The sequence below is a fragment of the Carlito syrichta genome, unplaced genomic scaffold, assembly GCF_000164805.1.
Source record: "Carlito syrichta isolate Samal-C Ts95f unplaced genomic scaffold, Tarsius_syrichta-2.0.1 Scaffold309638, whole genome shotgun sequence".
Classification (NCBI taxonomy): Eukaryota; Metazoa; Chordata; class Mammalia; order Primates; family Tarsiidae; genus Carlito; species Carlito syrichta.
Genome location: NW_007253734.1, coordinates 43390 through 64313, shown reverse-complemented (window position 1 = coordinate 64313; position 20924 = coordinate 43390). Strand labels below are relative to the sequence as shown.

The following is a 20924-nucleotide window of genomic DNA, read 5'->3' as shown; positions in this document are numbered from 1 at the left end:
GGCGGGCCCGGGGCCGGTCCCTGCGGGCGGCGGGGCCGGGCCGGGCGGGGCGGCGGCGGGGCGCGCGCTGTCTCTTTAAGGGAGCTGGGTCTGGGGTGGCGCTTTCCTCCGCGAAGGCTCCTTTGATATTAATAGTGTTGGTGTCTTGAAACTGACGTAATGCGCGGAGACTGAGGTCCTGACAAGCGATAACATTTCTGATAAAGCCCCGATCTCCCTGCGATCTCCGGCGTCCTCCTTTCGGCGCTGCTCGCGTCTCCGGCCCCCGCTCGCCAGCCCGCCTGCCTATTTTTTCTCTTTTTTAAACAAAAAACAACACCCCCTCCCCTCTCCCACCCGACACCGGGCACATCCTTGCTCTATTTCCTTTCTCTTTCTCTCTCTCTCTCTCTCTTTTTTAATAAGGGGGGGGAGGGAAGAGAGAGGGGGGGAGGCAGGAAAGACCTTTTTCTCCCCCCCGCCCCCAAATAATCCAAGATCAACTCTGCAAACAACAGGAGACGGTTCATGGCTCTGGCCGCCGCGCCACCATCTTTCGGGCTGCGGAGGGTGTTCCTGACGATTAATCAACAGGTAAGGGGGGGAAGGCCGGGCCGGGGCCGGGCGGGGGGCGCGGGGGGCGCGAGGTCCCCAGCCGGGCCCGGGGAGCGAGCGCAGCGCCCGCCCGTGTGTGCGCGACAAACGTGGGCGATCGCGAGCGGGGAGCCCTGGGAATTAAAAGTGACTTTCTTTGAAAAAAAAAAAAGGCCGAGGGAGAGAGTGTGCAGAAAGCCCGGCGCAGGCTTCTCGGGTTTCACATGCATTTTCTTTCTTCCTTTTTGCGCGTGTGATTTCTTTCTTTCTTTCTGGGCTCCCCCCTTCTTCTTCTGCCTCCGCTGGGGCCGAGGGATCCGAGCCTTGGAGACCAGCGACTTCCAACCGCGGTAGCCCCTGGAGTCAGGAGGGTCAAGTTCAGCCGCCGGGGAGGAGGAAAAACAAATCCCCGTTTGCCAAAAAAAGAAGTTTCGGGCCGGCGCCCCCTCCCCCCGGCCCCGCGCCCTTCGCCGCCCGCTCCCCGGCGGGTCTTGAGTCTTTCCCACCCGGCGCGGCGAGGAGCCGGGGGTGGCTGCACCCGGGGCCGCTGCCGCCGCGAGTTTCGGGGGTCCCCTGGCCAGCGGGGCGCAGACTGGGCACCAGCATGCAGAGTAGTAAGTCGGGTGGACTCGGGAGGGAGGGGAGGGGCAGCGAGAGGGGCTTCGGTGCGGCCCCCAGTGTGTGGATCCTGCCCCGCGCTGGCTTTGGCTTGCAAGAGTTTGCAGAGCCAGGCTTCAAACTTTTTTCCCTTCAAGGCCCAGCTGGGCTTGGAGAAGGAGGGTGTCCCTCCCTGGGTGTCCCCGCACCCCCTCCCCGCCAAGCGGCTCCAGGCATCCGGGCCTGGGGGTCGGTGCCCTCTCCCCACCATGTGGCGGGGCCTCGCAGCCAGGGAGCTTCCGTATGGGCTGAGGAAGGGGCAGACTTCCTTTGCGGTGCGGGTGATGCGCCATGTGTCCCGCGGGTCAGGGGACACTGGCCGGTGATTAAATGCCTGACAGCAGTGGGACATCCTGGCAGACAGGCGCTTTGCCTTCTCTCTAGTTCCTGGTGGGGTTCTAAGGAAGACACATCTTTGAAAGGCCAAGGCAAACACCACTGTCCTTGCAAATAACCCCAGGATTATAGGACCCTAGGAATAATTTGAGGGCGAGGCAGAGGTGGGAGCTGTTTGAAGTGCAAAGCTTGTGTGTGTGTGTGTGTGTGTGTGTGTGTGTGTGTGTGTGTGTCTGGGAAGGCTTTTTGTTGTTGTTGGTAGTACCTGTCTGAGATGGTGGTGTTTCCCCCTTTCCCCAGGGAAATCAGTAACTGTTTTATGACACCAGGACTCTAAAGCAATTTAAGTTAGATGGCGAAGACACTGGTGGGTTTCAGAGAGAATCTAGGACTTACTAAATTTTAGGACCTGCTTGACTTCCCCATGTCTTTCTAGGCCTCAGAGTTTGATACTTTGAAAGTTTTTGGGTAAGAGTGGTGGAGCTTAATGATAAATCAAAATTATGATAGATTGTTCCTTCTTATCCTATTTTGGAAAATCATGGTAGAGTTTAAGCGAGGTAAGTGAAGTAGAAGCTTAGCGAAGTTAAATTGGAGGCAAGTTAGGCCTATTCATTGAACTTTTTGTAGATTTATTTAACTTTTGTAAACGCACCAGGTGAACAGGAAAGGGTCTGGGAGAGGTAACATGTACAAAAGAAAAAAAATACAGATGGAACCTGAGACAAAATTACAAAGAAGTGATAACTCTAGGCCTGGTTGTTGGCTAAAATCTGATTGTTCAAAGCAAAAATAAAATAGGAAACTTCCAACAATTCTTCAAAGTGCTCCGGCTCTGAAGCGAAAACCTATGGATCTTGCCGGCATCATGTTACTTTCCTGCTGGTTTTAGGAAAAGTTGATCATTTAGAAAAGCCTGCCAGAGTTAAAAATGCAAGGGACAGCAAGGAAAGTCATGCGGGCAGCCAATTCTTGACGTGGACAAAATGAGAATGAAAGTTTCTGAACGCACTGTTGTGAAGTTGCACATGCCGCTTATTTGCTTAGAAGGCCTTCTCAGATATTCCACCGGTTAATGTGAAAAGCTAACAAGATCTAAAATCGTGTGGTTTTTTTTTTTCCCCCCAAGTATGCCAGGGTTGTGAATAAATACAGGGTTTGTATGGGAAGATGAAGCGTTTCCTGTAAGTTGTGATGCTGACAGGACAGTCTGGAAATGATACCAACATAGTGAGGATTTTTTTTTTTTTTGCACCTTTAAGTGAACGTTTATTAATGATGTGCTTAATAGGAACGAGTCAAAGGTGTCATTCTTAGTGTCGATATCTCCATGGATATCATAACTTCCTAGTAAAGCTATCCCTTTGGATAAAAACGTCTCTAGATTCAGTTAAACACCCATGGCCACTAATGTGCTAAAGTTTGACAGTGATTTTTGGATGTTAATAATGTGAAGATAAAACTCCTGAGGGGAAATATCGTTTTAATGCTAGCATTATGACTCGATTTCTCTAAAGGTGAGGCTTCAGACGCTTCATTAGTATTCTGCTGGCAAAGTATTCACCACTGGCGAGCTGATGTTTATGACTTCCTGATATATCTGTTATATGTTAGGAGATATGTGTGTAGAATACTTTTACACATGTAATAACTAAGTCTGACACTAGATAAATGGTGGAACATAGCAAGTTCCTAACAGAAAGTTTGCCACTTCTTTGAATTCTAGATACTGTAAGGGTCTGGGCCACTATTTAGGTTTTGTCTTTTGTCTCTTAGAGGTAACATTAAAGGTAAGGAGAAAATCGTCCTAATAGCTGTGAATTCTGAGCTGATTTTAGAACTCAGCATGTTGATGACTAACCTTTTCAATAATTTTATAAAATTTTCTGCATACTTGCTTAAAAAACAGTTTAGGATCCAAATCAGTGTGTGACACATGCCCCTATCGTCTTTTCTGTGTTATTTAAGTCCTGTACCCTTCCTGAGTTTATTCTGATTTCCATCATGTGGCTCTCTCTAATACACATAAGGCAATCTTAATTCATAAGAAAAATCTTGAAAACAGGGAAGTGAATGCATCTGCAGAAAGGCTTCAAGTATTTCAATGATGGTCCTATTATTATTATTTTTAATAGTAGTAGTGGTACATTGTGTGTGTACAGAGATGCAGATCACAATTTGCAATTAATGAACTGCATATTTTAATTAAAAAAGAAACCCAAAGGGTGTTAGGTTTTAATAAAATCTAGTTTTACCTTCTTTGTTGAAATAAATAAACATTATTGAAAGTTTTAAGAGAGAGGGCTTGCAGCAAATTGATTTTGAACTAGAGTTTTATTTCATATTTGAACTTGGGATCAATATTGAGAACTGGCTTTAAACATTTTTCATAATGCATATATTTTAAAACAATTACTTTTTACTTAGTGCTCCTTTTGATAGCAAACAATAATCTAGCAACACTATGCTATTGTGTGTAGAAGAAAATAAACTTTAAGAAAGTTATGGGCAAGTAGCTATAACTGATATAAAGGGAAAATTATTATTTTTGTACTAAGTGATGTACTTAAAAGGAAATGATTGGCTCACATTAAAATATATTCTTATTAAGATTTCTCTGGTGTGTAAAATAAAGGCATTCATTCAACAGACTGACAACTTTCCACTTGGTATTTGCCTTTGCTTAATTTAGTTTCTGCAGGACAGCTAGTGTGGTAGTCTGCATCTGTTTTTGGCAGGCTTAGAAAACTATAAACTCAGACAGTTCTGCCCCAAATATTGCAGCTCACAAGTTACAATCAATTTGATAAAAACAGGCAAGATTTGTGGATTTGTTTTCTGTTGTTCGTCCTTGGTCAAGCTTTCAGGTAACAGGTTTCTTTTTCTCCCTCTTTTGCTGTTTATGACTACTAATTCCATTGATAACTAATTCTGAGTCTTGTCAACTTTTTTATCTTCCTTTTTTACTAGTTATTTAGATTTGGGGAAATAAGTGACAGCATGTCTAGACTTGGTTTTAGTTTGATGGCTTATCTATGTGATTACTACATTTGTCTTTTGATATCATACAGAAAGTAGTGAGTTCTTTGTTACTCTAATGGTTATGATTTATGGAATTTTTGGGTCCCCTTTAGATATAATATGAAGATGCTTTTCTAGCCTTTGTCAACTAGACATTTACTCTGATTCTTTAAGGATGCTTGCCATGTACAGAAAAGACAAGCATACTTTGCAATTATTTACATCTTGAAAATTGGGCAAAGTTTTAAAAATAAGTTGCAAAATAATGTATCCTTTAAAAACTTTAGCCAGTGGATTAAAGTAAATATGCTAAAATACCGAGTACTGTTTTATAGCACCGTTCTGTAGCAGACAGTGCTGCAGAGGGAATGACTTAAAAAAATTTATCCTTGAATGCAAGTAGGTTTAAAGCCATTTGTTTATTTGTGTGAAATATTCTATTAATTATATATGACCCTTATAAATAATATCTCTAATTTTATTATGATCCCCTTTTGAGCTGTCATAGCACTCAGTGGCTTTCATGTCCGGAGACTGAATATGTTGGTCTTCGGTTTGTTTCTCCACTGGGCACAATCATTTAGAACTTGACTTAGTTTAGAAAGAGACAATTGAGCGTAAGGAAATTCCTTTACTGAATTTTCAGAAGGATCTACAGGTGAAAATTATTTGAATTGTTAAGTGTTAGACGAAGAAGCCTGTCAGATCATTGCAACCATAGTGGTTATTATAGCAGCGATGTCGACTTTTTGTTATCCCACCTTTTTTCCCCCAAGAGCACAAATCCAAGTAGCAAAAACAAAGATGAAATTATCTATGTATTTCAAATTTGAAGCATCACTGGAGATCATTCTCTAATTCAAAGTTATACAAATACCATTGAAACACCCCAAAGAAGACATTATGGATACACTTGTCGTTCTTAAGTACGTTTCACTGAAAATAACAATAATAAAACTTTTAATTTTTAAAATGTTTCTAGCTCTTTAAAAACCTGCAGTAAATACTTTACAAGTGGCTAGACACCTTCCCTGGTGGTTTAGTTTATACAAGCAGGAAACTTTCTCTCCTACTCTTTCTCTCTCTCTTTCTTGTTTTCTTTAAACCAACTGACGTAATGCCAAACTTTGCTTTAAAAGAACAGACAGAAGTAATTGGTAGCTTTTAACTTTTAATAATGTTCTGGATTGGTTTTAGTGGCCAAAATGCCATTTAAAAAAAAAAAAGTTCAAGTAAGAACGGGCTTGTGGCCTGAGGAAGAAAGGCTCTGTTGATGCAGTTATTTTTATTCTTGTTTTTCAATCTGTTATTAAAAATCTTTCCTGCTGAGCACTGCTGGATTTCTCCAATTGCTCTTTGTGATGGCTGGTGCATTTCAGGTTACCGTAACTTAAACAGTTTTTGGGTTTTGGGGAGAGTGGGTATTTGCGTTGTGTTATTTCTTTCTTATTTGGAAAAAAATAGATTTGTTTTTGTTTCTGTTGAGATTAATTAATTAAGGTTATCAATGGCCACAGGTCAATGAATATGTTTATATAAAGAATGCGACACCTGTTAGCCAGAGACTAAAATGTGGAAGTTTAATCGTGACATTAATCATTTTTATGGGCAGAGGAAGGAAAATAGATGAAACTTCACAAAAATGCATTTTTAGATTGAAAGCATTAATTTTAAGGATCAGTGTGTTTCTACTGGGAGCTCTTTTTTCTTTACAATTTTAGGTGATAATTTTAACCCTATTTATCACACAGTATTTTTAGTTTCCTTTAAAAAATTGTCATTTTCTCTTTCTGACCTTGCACAGGCAAGCAGAACTTTCTCCAGTTAAATGACATCTTGATGATGTTGATTGACATCAGGGCAACTTCAGAAGCTGGCAAGTAGGAAAATCTTTTTAAGGGGCAAAAAGATTTATGCCAGGAGTTCCTTCCCCGGGGAAAAGACACTCCACCCCGAAATGGGGCCCTCCGCCCTACTTGGTGGGTCAGAACTGAGTACCGTATCATATCGACATTTCTGCTGGGAATCCTTCCTGAGGGCTGCATCTCATGACTACTTGGTATAGACTTTGCTTTTAACCCCAAAAATTTTCAAGAAATTTTTTTTTTTTTTTTGTCTTCTTTACCTAGAGCACATACAAGGAATAAAATGTATTGAAAGTTAAGTGTCGCGCAGAGGAAGAGTGTAGTCTTTAAGGCATTCATAATGATCATAAAAAGCATTCCGCCTAGTCGGGGCCATTGCAGCATTCTCTGCTCTGAAATTTGACAGTTCTGATTTATTTCATGTGTTTCTCAGTTTTTCTTGTGAGAGCTGCAGGGTTTAGTTCAAATCAGAGGCATTCTTTCTTTGCTGGCTTGTGCTTTTTTTTTTTAAAGATTTGTCAGGAAAAACTTTAGGAACTTAAGTAGATACGTTGTTCACACCAGCATCATGGAAGTTTCCTGGAGTAAGTCTGGCTTGCTTTCTTTTTTTTTTTTTTTTTTGATAAAATTTTTAAACATGTATTTCAAGTTACAAGTATGTCTGTCACTGAATTTTTATATAATGAATGTTGGTTTGTTACTTCAAAACTGAGGGAAAAGTAATAAAAGTTTAGCAAGAAGGAAAAAGGCAGAGGGAGGTGTCTGAAGCTGTAGCTCTTTAGTATCAGCAGCTTGTTTACTGCTGAGTGGTGGGGAGGGGTTGGAGGAGGCTTTGTGGAAGATGATACCAAAAAAAAAAAAAAAAAAAATCCATCAATTGCGCATATGATCCCCTCCCCTTAAGGTTTACTTAAACAATATGTTTCGGTTTTGCCTCAAACCATTCTGCACCACCTCTGCTCCAAGAGTCCACCACTATCTTGGTTCCTGAGAGATTGAGGATGACCCTCTCTGTGGTAGAATGAACACCAGTGTTGTTTGAACAAAGGTAACGCATTTTGATTTGTGTGATTTGTTAGTACTTAGTGGTAAGATACCTATAATACAAGGAGAGTTCTAGCAGTGTAAATGCCTGCCAGTGCTGGAACCAGCCACGAGTGCTCTACTGTGTTTAAATCATTGCTGATACATGTGTATGCTTTTCTAGGTGTGTTTTATGTATGTAAGGCATGTGAACCGACAATGTTTAGATACACCTGGATGGTGGAATTTAATATGCAAAACCATTAACTCTGCGCTTTAAACGTGAATCTTTTAAGATGCTACATGACCTACTTTATGAAGTCTAGAAGTTGGAAATGAAGATGGAGTTTAAACATCATGAAGCAATTGTTATCGTAATGCTTATATCTGCTCTGAATTTACTAAGATATTTTTTATAATGAAAAAAACTATAAATCAAAATGCTCCCTTTTCAATATATTTTAAGCAGTGCTTCTGAGATCATTTTTTTAAAGTCCCATTTCTGTTGAGAGGAGCAGTTAAGTGACAGGGCTGTGTTCTGAATCTATCTTTTTATGGGCTAGCACTTTATAGTTTACAATTCTGTCGTCTCGAAACGTTATGTGGAAATAATATGGAACGTGTAAAGACTCTGTACTATGACTTGATGCGTTTTTCCCTAGGGTGATGGATTCTGTGCGTCACCCAAATGTGATGCCGTTTGCCAGGTTGTAATACTGGTTTTGAGCGTTCCTGTATGTCCTATTTCATCCAGCAACACAATACAACAACTCTGGTATCTAGGTAATTGACACAGTCAAAATAGGCTCTGGAGAATGTTCCAAATACTTTTCAGTCAGTCAGAAATTAATGCATATATTCAATTTATTTAACAATTGAATAAACAAATGGTTTATTGTCAACTATTTAAGACTCTCTATTAGATCGTGTTGGAAAAGTATTTTTTTTCCAAGTGTCCACAGTTTATTTTTCCTTTCTTTTCTTTTTTTTTTTTTTTTGAGGGGAGCATGGTTCTCTTATTTGCATTAATAATAGCTTTATCTGTTGATTGCTTTGTATTCATGATAGTGAGTAGTACAGTATAGCACACATTAAATTTTAGCATATACATATCTAATGTATATGTTCCAAACTTGAAAAATCCATTAATATTATTATTATTAAATTGAGTAGTGTAATAACCAGGAATGAACCCAGTATTGTATAGGATGATAGCTAAAACCACATTTGCTTTTCAAACACTAAAAATATCATAGCTATAAAAAGAGAGATCAAAAGGACTTTGCTTTGGAACTGTTTTTACTTGTAGAATTTGGAGAGAATGTATAAAGCTAACAAATCAATAAACATTTGTAATATAACATGGGCTTCTTGATTAGAGACTACAATTTGACTTTCCATGGATTCTTGTGAATTGATGTTTCAATTTCTTGTATTATATAGGAGATCAGATACATTTATAGATAGTGTAAAAATATACCGCAGAATATAGTTTGTGGAATCTAATTTCTCTTTTACATGATACACTTCATGTGTGGAGGGATCAAGCATTACTAATCTAGTTTTAGCTTTTTTTTCATTCTGAGCTATGCACAAGTACAACCAATGAATCTGTGACTTCATATTAGCAAATGCGTGCATGTACGTGCATATATCTGTATTCTCACTTGCATAGAACATTCTTACATTACAGGCACTGCATGGAATTTTAACTTATGACATATTTTTTTGAAATCATTTTAGTCTTTGTAGTGCTCATTTTAATTACTTAATGCATCCCAACACCTATTTGAGGGTTAATTTAATTATAATTTTGGTTCTGAAATCAGAGCAGGATTGGCAAAACAAAAATGAAATTCTACTTGTGTCTACTTGGTGATGTCATTATCTGTGCATTATCTTTAGCTTTGAGAGATGTAGAAATAAATACATAAGCCCATTTTTCTCCCAGTACTCTTAAACAGTTCTGAACATGTAAAAATTCCTAAAAGAGAGTTTGATATTTGTTTTTACTTTAGTTTTTGATGCTATTAAATATTTTTGAAGGAGAATCTAGGTTACTTTGCTTTTGAAATATACTGTTCAACTGATAAAAATTAAGAGTTAAATATATATATATATATCTCAACCAAGACTCTGATTACTAAATTTTTTAATACATGTTAGTCTATCATTGAATGAATTGTTTTTCAATTTTTTCTTGATATGCCTTTGAAATCTTTTAAAATCATATGTTTCTTCTATATTTGGCTGCTGAAATTTTGTTAAATAGATTTAGGTTACACACAAAAAAAGACAAAATATGATGTTTAAGACTCTTTAACTAAACATTGGATATATATCCCTTTTATAGATTATTATTACAAAATTTGCTCCTCAGTTCTGCAAATTTAGGAAAGTTAGAAAATAATTTATGTAGCAGTGGCCAATGTAAGCAGTTATCCATTTAAGTAATTGATAATATGATGATATACTATTTTCTGTAATATATAAGCAAACTGAAAGAGACTTTCCTCCTTTGTGTGTGGAAAACATTTGTATTATATTCCTGGATGTAAGATGTGGTAAATTAGTATAAGAAACTCACTGTCATCTAAACCTCAATTACAAAAAACTGTTTATTTTACTCTAACCCATCACTATTTATTCTATTTCTAAATGTCTCATTTTTAAGATCATTTATGCTGTTGAAAGAAAACCGTAATTATTTACAACGCATTTTACTTTTTCTTTGTACTTTGATAAGATTTATGTAAGAAAGCTGTCACTCAGAAGATTTTGGGCAATAGTAAAAATCATGACATGCACATTTTATGTGTAAATATGAGTACATCGTTTTGCATTTTCACTTTTCGAAACATTTAACTCTGGTGATATACATCTTGTGTACATTTATGTGCACAAGTTATGCACTTTTTACTCCCAGGATAATTCAATATATCATCTAATTATTCACACACACACACACACACACACCTACCTACATACATACATGTTCTTCCCACTCCCTGAAAAATTCAGTGTATTCATGTATCATTGGCAATAATAGCATTTTTTTTAAATGAGACCAATTGGGAGTAGATATTAATGTAAGCAGGTTTTCCTTTTTTTCCTTTCCATTTCCAGTTCTTTCTTTAAAATATATATATCTGAACAGAAGGGGGATTAGGATACCGTACAGCCCACAGTGACGTAAGGAACTGTTGCTGCATATAGCTTTATTTATTTGTATATTTTTGACATAGAACACTTTGACCTCTTCACCTGTGGTACTTGGGAATTTTAGATAAGGTTGGCCGGGGTCACACTCATCAGTTCTGGCTTTGAGTGACAAAAAGCATCCTCTAGCTCCGGGTGCACTACTGTGCTGGTTCCTTCAGGAGTGGAAATTCCTGTAAGTTAATTTGGCACTTGGAAACACATCTAGAATTCTAAACTTTTTGAAAAGCCTCTGGATGGTTTTCAGAAGAGTAAGCAGAGATCTCAGGCCGCGTGATGTCGCTGATTTTAGGATGCTAAGGAAAATTGTGCTGAGACCAGGCATGCTTCCTCTGGCTTATCCTGCCATAGTTTATTACCATTTTCCTCTTTATCCTTCCCCCCCGCCCTGTTTGGGATCTAATATTTCAATTTCTGGAAGAGTAAAGTTTACTCTTTCAGTGGAAAAAATACACCAGCTGTAGGATTTTTACCTACATTTCTTGATCATTTTTATATTTGGGGGCAGCAATATAAGAAAAGGAAGAAGCTTATATACTGTAAAATTATAATTTGATTTTATTGTTTGCTGTTGAGTAGGACTTTACCATTCAATTTTTATGAAGAAATGCATTGATTGAAATTAAATAAAATTGTGGTATAATTTTGAAACAATGATAAGCACCAACTGTGACATATTTCTGGCCAAAAATTTAAGTCAATTCTAGTTACTCAGTACTTCCATTAGACTCTGTATTCCAAGGTTATAAACATGAATTCGACCACTAGATCATGGCTGCCACTTGAAATGCACATTGTCTTGATTTAGGGAAGAAGAGTTCATGAAAGAGTCTCATCATCTGTATGTTTTAGATTCCCCAGAAGTAGAATGCCAAGTATATGTTACCAACTCTTTAAGGTCTTTAGAGTAAAGAGTTTTCTTGTTTATGGTAGCTTCTATTTAATAACATCAAGCACAAGCTGCTTAACGTATTTAGGTGTTAAGCTAGTGTAGCTCGGTAAATTTACCTATATTTCCATTAAGTTTAGGGAGTAACAAATTCGATTAGTAGCTATCTACCAAGGGTAGTTCTGAGGTCTGGAATTTGTAATTTTTTTTAAGAGTGATGGTATGAATATCATCATAGGTAGGAATATTAAGAGTGATCATCTTTTATAAAAGTTAGTTCTATCTTTCATGTCTAGGAAAATATAACAGTGAATGTTTGCTTTTTGTATGTTTTGTCTCCAAGCAGAGGAAACTGACAGTTTTATGTTTTAAGTGCCGAAAGTTGTTCTTGGCTAAGCAGTCCCAGAGTTAATCACTGGGATGTTAACTTGAATTTTTGTCTTTAACAAGTTTTAGATTTTTAAAACAAAATATGTGTCCATTATTTCCAAATTGACATCTTGTGTTCTGGATTGGTTTATAAAAAAATGTTTTTCAAATTTTCTTGGATTGCTTGAAGTTCATTGATTTTGAGATACTTCGTTTTCAGTTTTTTCAATTTTTAAACTTCGCAGAAAGGAAAGGAAGTACTTACATCTTTTTAGTGTGTTCTTATTACAGAACTCTTGTTATTTCCCCTAAAGTACAAATTAATTTTGCATTAATTTTGTATTTTTTCCTCTTGTGTTGTTGTTTCACTAACTCTTTTTTGATGCGTTAGAAATTGAGAGATCAGTGATGTCAGTTTTCCTGCCACATCTTTCTGTGATAAGATGTTCTAAAGAGTCACTGGAGAGAAATCCTTTCATATGTCATCCTTTCATTTTTATTTCAAAAAAGAGTAGGGTTGGAAAATTACTTACTATTTATTCTTTGTAGCTAATTGAAAATTATGAATGGTGTAAAGTAACATGACATTTAGTTGTTTGTTATTTAGATATTATGCATTTTGTATCTGAACACTTGATTGAAGGAAAAAGAAAAAAAAAAATTGACCAGCTTTGAAATCAGTTTAAGATAGTTACATGGAATTCTCCAAAAGTAGTGAGAAAATATAAAATACTGTCAATGGGTAAAATACTGTCAATGGGCTAAAACTAAATCTGTATGTAGTGCGGAGACTTTAGCCTGACATATTTCAACGTAAAGATGTTTTAGTATAAAGAAAACTTTCTTTAGTTTTGCCTGCCCTTTCTTTTCTTACAGCTTTGCTTATGATAATCAGCATTCTTAAATTATAGTTATGTGAGAAACCAGGCTGCTACCATGAAGAAGTAACGCTCTGCACATACATCTCAAAGGCTATTATAAAGTGTTTTCATTTGGAATACATGAAGTAAGCACTAGATAAATAGATATCAAATTGCATACGTAGTATTCCTAACACATTACCCACACTATGTCCTGATAAGTGGACTTGAATCTGAGGAAACACATTATGTCCATGCTTAGTGGAGTGTATTTAACAGTATTTTTGTGTTTCCACTGGTAGAAATGTGGACATTTTAATAAACCACCTTTTTGTTTGGTTCCTGTGATGTGAGGCAAACATTTTGCCAAAACTTTTGGTCAGATGTAATTACAACATTGTGGGATGAAGGTAATGTGATGATTTTGAATCATATAAATGCATTATTTTGAAAATACAATTTAAAAAATTTACTCATTTGGAATATGATGGAAGATGCAAGGACAGTGTTTTTAGATTTAATTCAAAGCCTCTAGATAAAGATTAAAAAATAAATTCAACAACTTCTTTCATGTTTTTCTAATGTAGCAGAAAATGGGGTTTATTTTTATAAACATCATTGAAGAAATAATTGGTCAACTTAATTTTGACAAAAGATGACTATGTAAATATATTAGATAACATTTCAAGCTCAACGGAATGTACATTTTATTTCATTAGGGTACATCAATAAAACCATGCACCAAAACAACAAAAAACCAAATAAACAAAAACCTTAAAATACTAAATTAAATCACCTTCCTGAGGTCAGATGTAGAGTAAGTTGTGTGGCCTCTGAGATAATCCCCTTTAGTTCTGTAATTTTACTACAAATTCTGGACCCTCACATATTCTACTAGTGGGCACATTATATGTGCACAAGTGTACGTTCTGCTTCCCACAAAATGTAGGTCTAGGCCTAAGATTCTTCTAACATTCTCTTGTTCATAGAGAAGTAGACCCTGACCACTTCTTTTTTCAATTGCTGAATTCTCCTCAGTGGGGCAGTCCAGTTTTGTTTTATTTCTTTAATTTAAGGACTGTTCAGAGTGCTCATGGGGTCAAATTTTATTTTGAGTGATAGGATTTGAGCTACTATGCATTATAGCATAATCATTTTAGTTTACAAATAAGAAAACTGAAGATAGAGTGAAGTGACTTTCCTCTACTTGGATAAAAGACAACTAGAACCAGGGTCAAAACACCATCCTAATATTTATGGAAAACACGATATGGTCTCGATGTTTGTTGAAGAAATCTGCTTAATATATGAGATTTATTTATATTTATTTTTTCTTTTGTGTGTGCATATGAGAAAATAATTAAAATATCATTTATTAGGATGCAGTGAAAATAGATGATCATATATATAATGGAGTAGTTGATATATTCACATGATTTCTTTATCAATACCTTACGAAGATATGGGTGTCAAGTGTTTAGTTTAGAACTACTACAGAAATTTAAACAGTAACTACACAAAAATCTAGGCTTAATGTTTCTTTCATACACCTTAGCATTAGAAGCGTTGAATTCACTGACATAAGAATTTGGTTGTTACTGAAAAATTGGTTATGAAATTGTCATTAATAAAAAGTTTGTTTTTATTACTCTTTTTCCTTTAGTTTAAAATATCTCCAACATATATTTATCTTAGTCCATTTGAATTAAGGATTTAAAAAAAAAAAATCTTTCAGGAAACCAGACTTTTTTTTATTCATAACAGACATAAACCCCTTGGCAGGTTGAGAAACTGTAGACGGGCATCAGTGAGATTAGGCTTGAAATGTGCAATTAGTTATTTAAATGTGGTTGAGAAACCATTCGTGGTATTTTACATAAACTCTTCAGCATTTATAAAAACAAATTCTTGAAAGAAAAATAAAAGAGCCTCCTTTATTTTAAATACTTTTCTTATTAATCCTGTCTTTTGAATGGTAAATTTCAACTTCAAATGTAGTAAAAATATTTTAAAATATAAATGTAATGCTATTTTTCTTTCAGAATTTCTAAAAAATTTAGGAGTTCTTTTAGAATTTCCCAAAAATTTCTTTTAGACTTTCTCTAAAAATTTCAGTATTTTAGCCATGACCCTACTGCACAGCATAGATAAAATTTATGATTTTTGATTATAGATAAGCTATTTTTAATCATTTACTTTGTTGGAAGAATTCCGTGCCTTCTTAAATCCCTTGTTTCTTCTTCTTTTTCAGTCCTAATAGTTAAATTGTATAATCTAAAGGTACACCCTCCATAAGCAAAAACTTATCACTTACAACCCCAAGGATACTTTCATTTCCATTTCTGGGTTTTAAAAGCATTATAGTGAATATTATGCAGAAGGATATTGAACCTGAGACAGTCCCCAAACTCATTCAGAGAACAGCTCCAGAAGTGATTTTGGAAAGCAGAAGAGGTGGGGGGTAGGGGTATGTCAGGCCCTGTAAGGGCTGGACTGGTTCAGTGTCTGTATTTGGAACCATTTAATCCTGAGTCGCAAGGTGAGAAAGATAGTGGGTTTCATTTGTGTGGGTTTTCTTCTGTGTCATGTAGCCAGAGGCAGGTATATCTTTTTTTTAATTTTTTTATTTAGTTATTTTGTTTTTTTCATGTTTCTTTTAGGTGAAACGCTTTTATAAATAGCTTGGAATAGTTATTCCTTTAAAATGAAACAGTTTCCTTGTAGAAAATTATCATGTTCATTCAGTTAGATATCATCAATTAAATAAAAAAGTTATGAATGATCTTTAACATTAAAAAAACAATTCTTCTAAAATGGATTAAGTAACCAATTTGACTATAATGCTAATCATTCCACATAAAATCTTTGTCTTGGAGTGGTGAGCATATTGTATGAAGAAAGACTGAAAATTTCCCTTATTATTATGGATTATCTCTCTTTTCCTCCTTTTCCCCTATGGCTATTATTGCTATATAGCAGAATGTATTTTTCACCCCGACTGTGAATTATAATTTAATATCTTATGTCTGCCCAATTGAACCAGAGGAAGCCCCATCCATGCTTCCAGTTCTTCTTAATGATTTTGTTAATGTTACTTACTTTTTAACTTAAGTTTCCCTGTGTATATCAACTGTCTCTTTTTTTCTTCTTTGACTTTGAGAGATTAGATTCTTACCACGGACTCTCGACATTACAGATCAAACTTTGGGCTTTATCAGAAAGTGCTTTTTTGTTGATTTCACAAACAGGTCATATCCGGATAAGGTTTAAATAGGATGAGTTGCAGTATTTTATTTCTAATTTCCATCTATTAAAGAACTTGCTTTCCTTATAAATCAGTATACACTTTATATTACTTCCCCTGAATCACACATATGCTAATGTATTCACCCACTTTTGATAAACTCCTTCTCAGACTTTCTGTAAGCTATTTTATACTTGTTCTCATGGCACAGATTTGTGAACAAAGATTACCTTGGATGTTTTATAGAATGCAGTTAAATGGCGTTATTTTCTGTTCATCTGGATTACAATCCAATTGTAGTTGCTTATGGACCATTTTTGGAATCTAGAAAAAGTCCAAATGCAACTCTGTAGCTCATACATATGGCTAATGAAGCTGAGAGATAGGTTAGGGTTTAAGCACTGGAGGATTTTGGTTAATAGCAAATATTAATTATAGTTTTGTTAACTGTTAAGAAAAATACAAGGTAAAACAAAACAAAAGCTACTTTTAAAGTTTATTTCCAGATGAATTTCAAGTTGTACATGGCATGGCACAAAATCAGAATGTTGCTTGTTGAGCTTTATTAATTGAATGATTTTTAGACATAGAGTTCATTCTTTTTTTGGATAAAAGATAAACCTACTCGCATAAAAAAAGTAACCTCAGAGTGGAGAAAACATTGAATGCCTGAATCTGGGTTTCATTTCATGTATATTTCTGTTTCTCAACAAGGCAGAATCTGCCAAGGCTTCTGCATTTGTTGACACTGCTGTATTGAAGTCACCAGTGTCCTCGTGGGAGCCAAGCCCCAGTGGTCTTTCCATTTGACTGCATCTCTCAGATGTCTTGGATGTTGCCAGCCATTCTCTTGAGTGTCTCTCCTGGCTTGGCTTCTGGGCAATGCATCTCTGCCACACTTGTTTTAGTCTGTTCTTGAAATTTCCCTTAATCTCTGTACTTGTCTTTGAGAGTTTTATGCTTTTAGCTTTGGTTCCAAATGAAATATCTTCAGAGCCTTCACCTTTATACCTAACCTCGCTCTGAGTTCTGATATCAGTGGCTTTCAAACTCCATAAGCACTTGCTTATACATTTGAATATCATCATTAGCTTGGCATTCTGGACCCTTCAATCTGCCCTCAATTTACTAAATCTATGTGTACTACACCATGTAGTCTATCCTTAATATAGTGCTTACTGGCCCCAGAACATTTCCAAACTGACCTTCATTTGTTTTATTCATTCTTTATGAAATGCTTTTCCTGAAACCTTAACTACAGAGATTTTACCTATTCTTCAGAATATCAACTTCTGGCCGAGTGTGATGGCTCATGTTTTTAATCCCAGCATTTTGGGAGGTCGAGGTGGGAGGATCGATTGAGCCTAGGAGTTTGAAGTCAACCTGGACAACATAGCAAGACCACACCTCTATGAAAAAAAAAAAAATTCAGCTAGCTGTGGTGATGCGTGCCTGTAGTCCCATGTATTAGAGAGGCTAAGGCAGAAGAATTGCCTGAGCCCAGGAGATCGAGGCTGTGGTAATCTGTGATCGTGCCACTGTACTCCAGTCAGGGCAACAGAGTAATGCCCTGCCTCAGGATAAGGGGGAAAAAAAAAGAGAATATTGACTTCTGTACTACTTCTAAAGTTTTCTACTGCCATTTATTTCGATATAAACATCCCTGCCTGTGCTCCCATTTATGTGTGGTTTTAGTATGGCTTATACCAGTGGCAACTTGGCATTGCACGCCTGAGGAGAGTCAGCATATACCCTCTTCGTTCTTGTCCTCTTTTCAAATGCCTTGGATACAGTCCTTCTCCAAAGTGTTGCAGTACGTTGGCACATGGGAAGAAGAATGCTGTGGCCAGTGACATTAGACTTTCAGGTATTGAGAAAACTGTGAAATTATTGGGTTGTCAGGTTTCAAAGAGAAAAGGATTAGGTGGTGTTGCCTAAGTAACAGATGCTTCTTGAGGTTTGCCCTGGTGGATTGTACCTGAAGTATAGAGTACCGTCAGTTACAACTTAGTATGTTGTATTTTGCAGTGTGCCTTCAGATCCTGACTTTTATTGATGAATGTCATTTAACCAAGGAGGACAGTGTCAGTGAAACTGAGGCAAAGGGAAGCCCTAATACATTGGAAAAATGCAAACACAGCTTGCCTTGTGCTTTGCTGATATTGTGAGGCACTGCGAAGTAATCAAAGATCCAAGGTGATAAATGATGTGCCCTTAAAACATTTAGGAGAACGATGTCAGGCTCTAAGGCCATGAGTCAGAAATGTACGGTTTTAACTCCCATGTGTTGAAGGTTCTTTAGTCTAAATGTTTGTGTCGTGATGTTTGAGGACCATGGCTGATGTATTGGCTTCAGGATAAAGTTGCTTGTCAGCGGGTCCAATGCTTGGGTGTGAAGGGTTCAAAGGTGATCGTTCAGAAAACCGAACAAGAATATTGATAGGTAGGGTTTGTTTGGAGCTGAGCAGGTCAATGGCAGTGGAAGGTTATTGGACTTACCTTGGCTCTGTTTAGTATCATATTGCCCTGAGAAATGACCAATAAGGTGATAACTGAATATGAGCTGCCGAGACGTTTTTCATGCTGGAACAAGAATGCCTGAGACTTTTTTTGACTGTTTGATTTTTACTAATCACTTTTAAGTTCATCTTAAAAGCCTGGGAACAATTTTGAAGTTTAAGACCATATCCTTGGCCTTCTCTGTGTAGTGTTTTTTTTTTTTTTTTAACTATTTCTTAAAAAAAATCTGAATTGGGAATTCCCTTTGATTAAGCACCTAAATGTTATTTTAAACAACTCTGGAACATTCTTAATTCTTGCTATGACTGTGTAGTTCCAAGTCTGATTGGACAGGGGGCCATGAAGGAGAAGTCAAGGAGATCTACTTAATGGATTCGTTTGCTTCCTGAACAGTTTGTTACTTGTAGGACTTGCATTTATCTGTTTCTTCCTTAAAAACAAAACATTCCAAAACTTCCCAGAACCCTTAGGTAATGACATTTTTCAAACATACTTTTCTCATGTCCCCTTATGTCTATCAGCGACTTTACAAATCCTTTGAAGGAGCTAGTTGGGATTTTTAAAGCAATATCTGCCTGGATTTTGCAAACAAGTGGCAGGAGAGAGTGTTTCCTTGAAGAGCACATTCTAGTTAATCAGTAGGGGCTTTTAAATTCTCCGTACTTTTCCACAACTGAAGGGGTGCGTACTTTTGGTGGAAATGAATAGGCGAAATTTAGCCCTTCTGTTCTGGTAGCCTTGGTGGCTCAGAAACCTCGATTGCCGTTTCATAATCCCTGTCGTGACTGATGGTCCAGCTCTCCTGTCTGCTAAATGCAAAAATAGAGGGAGGAAACGTATGTTTTGGCTCCATGAAAATGTTCCTTATCAGATTGCATGTAGTAGTGGATGCAGCTGAAGATGCTTGTGTCTGCCAGTTGTGAGGCATGTGTGCTGGGCTGGCTTCCTGTCTGCTGAAGCTGTGTGGTGCCTTTAACCATGGGAAGGAGGACGTTATTAAATGTGCTGGACTTAGTGTTTTCACTTGTGAAAATCAGGGAGCAGAGGGCATGCAAACTTTGCCCAAAGGCTAGACACAGTTTGCATAGAAATGAGCTACGAGGAGCAACAATGGATTGGATTTGGGAGATGCAGGAGCAGGCACATATCACCAAATAAAAGTGAGGACAGCGACAGGCTTTGAGTGAGCTGAGTTTGCAAGGAAGAGGCTGTTTCCAAGAGTTGCTTCCATGAAGGGCTGCCTTAAAATGCTGGTGGGGGGTTCCCATTTGTTAAGCACTCTGAAGTGGACCATGTTCTCACCTGAGAGAGAACTCAATGTCATCTTCATTTTACAGAAAGGAAAGAACTGGGTCCCAGGGAAGTTTTATACATTGCCTAGGTGACAACAGATGACACTTGGCAGAGTCAGGATTTGAATAAGCGGTTCTACCTTTCTTCTCATCTGGTGGGAGAGCTGTCTGTATTTTTCAGGTCAGTAATGGGATTTCAAAGACTAGGCAACTTTTTCATATTCACATTGTTCCAATATGCTTTCTTCTTAGGCCCTAATGCATTGTCAGGGAGATAAAACCATCACCTTTATATCTGAGACATTTTTAAAAAAAATGTTTAAAAAATGATCGTGATAACAGGAAACATCCAACTTGTGTTCTTTCTGCAGAGATAGCTGCAATCTCCTGCAAGAAAAATAAAAAATAAAAATAAAATCCAGATTAGCCTAAGTAACGGCCTCTTCTTGGCTCATGACAGTAGAAAGGCTGTGATCAGCATACTCTTGTAAGGGGAAGTTGTTGAATGACATAGGATGTGGCACTGTCCTGTTAATCCTCATGGCTTTGTATATCTTAACGTATATGCACTCCTGGGTAACTACCCCTACCCTAAAAAGGGTCTTGACAGCTTCAAATTCTGATGTGGCTTATGTATGCTACAGAGACAAAAAAGAAAGCTTGGTTTGGGCTAGACTTAAAAAAACAAAACAAAACAAAGAACAACAACAGCAAAAAACTTTCATCAGTTATTACGAGTTTGACGCCGCTAGTTTTTTTGAAGTAATTGATATTTTATGAAAGCGCTTTAAAGACTCAAGAGTGCTTTGGTGGGTAGTAAACTCAGAAACACAAAATGCAAAATTTCTTTTTTGTTTTTGAGAAGAAATAATAAAAAAGATGATCAGAAGCGCAGTTCAGACCCGGAGCTGGGTTCCATTTTCTCCTGGTCGGGTCTGGACACGGGAGCTGAGCCGGTGTGCCCAAGGAGGACTGCCGGCCTGGCTCGGCCTTGGCGGCGGCGCGCCCCGAGCCGCGCGTGTCGCCAGCGTCGCTGTCGCAGGAGCCCGGCCGGGG

The 20924-nt window shown here is 37.4% G+C and overlaps 1 pseudogene across 1 annotated transcript in view; it reads left to right on the top strand.

Annotated features, from left to right (window-relative positions):
• The first annotated feature begins 1075 nt into the window (after window positions 1-1075).
• LOC103269911 overlaps window positions 1076-20924 on the top strand; it is a 50986-nt pseudogene continuing 31137 nt past the window's right edge. The window contains exon 1 of the transcript XR_002482502.1: window positions 1076-1187. The product of XR_002482502.1 is annotated as a zinc finger transcription factor Trps1 pseudogene (transcript). The remainder of the gene's footprint in view (window positions 1188-20924) is intronic.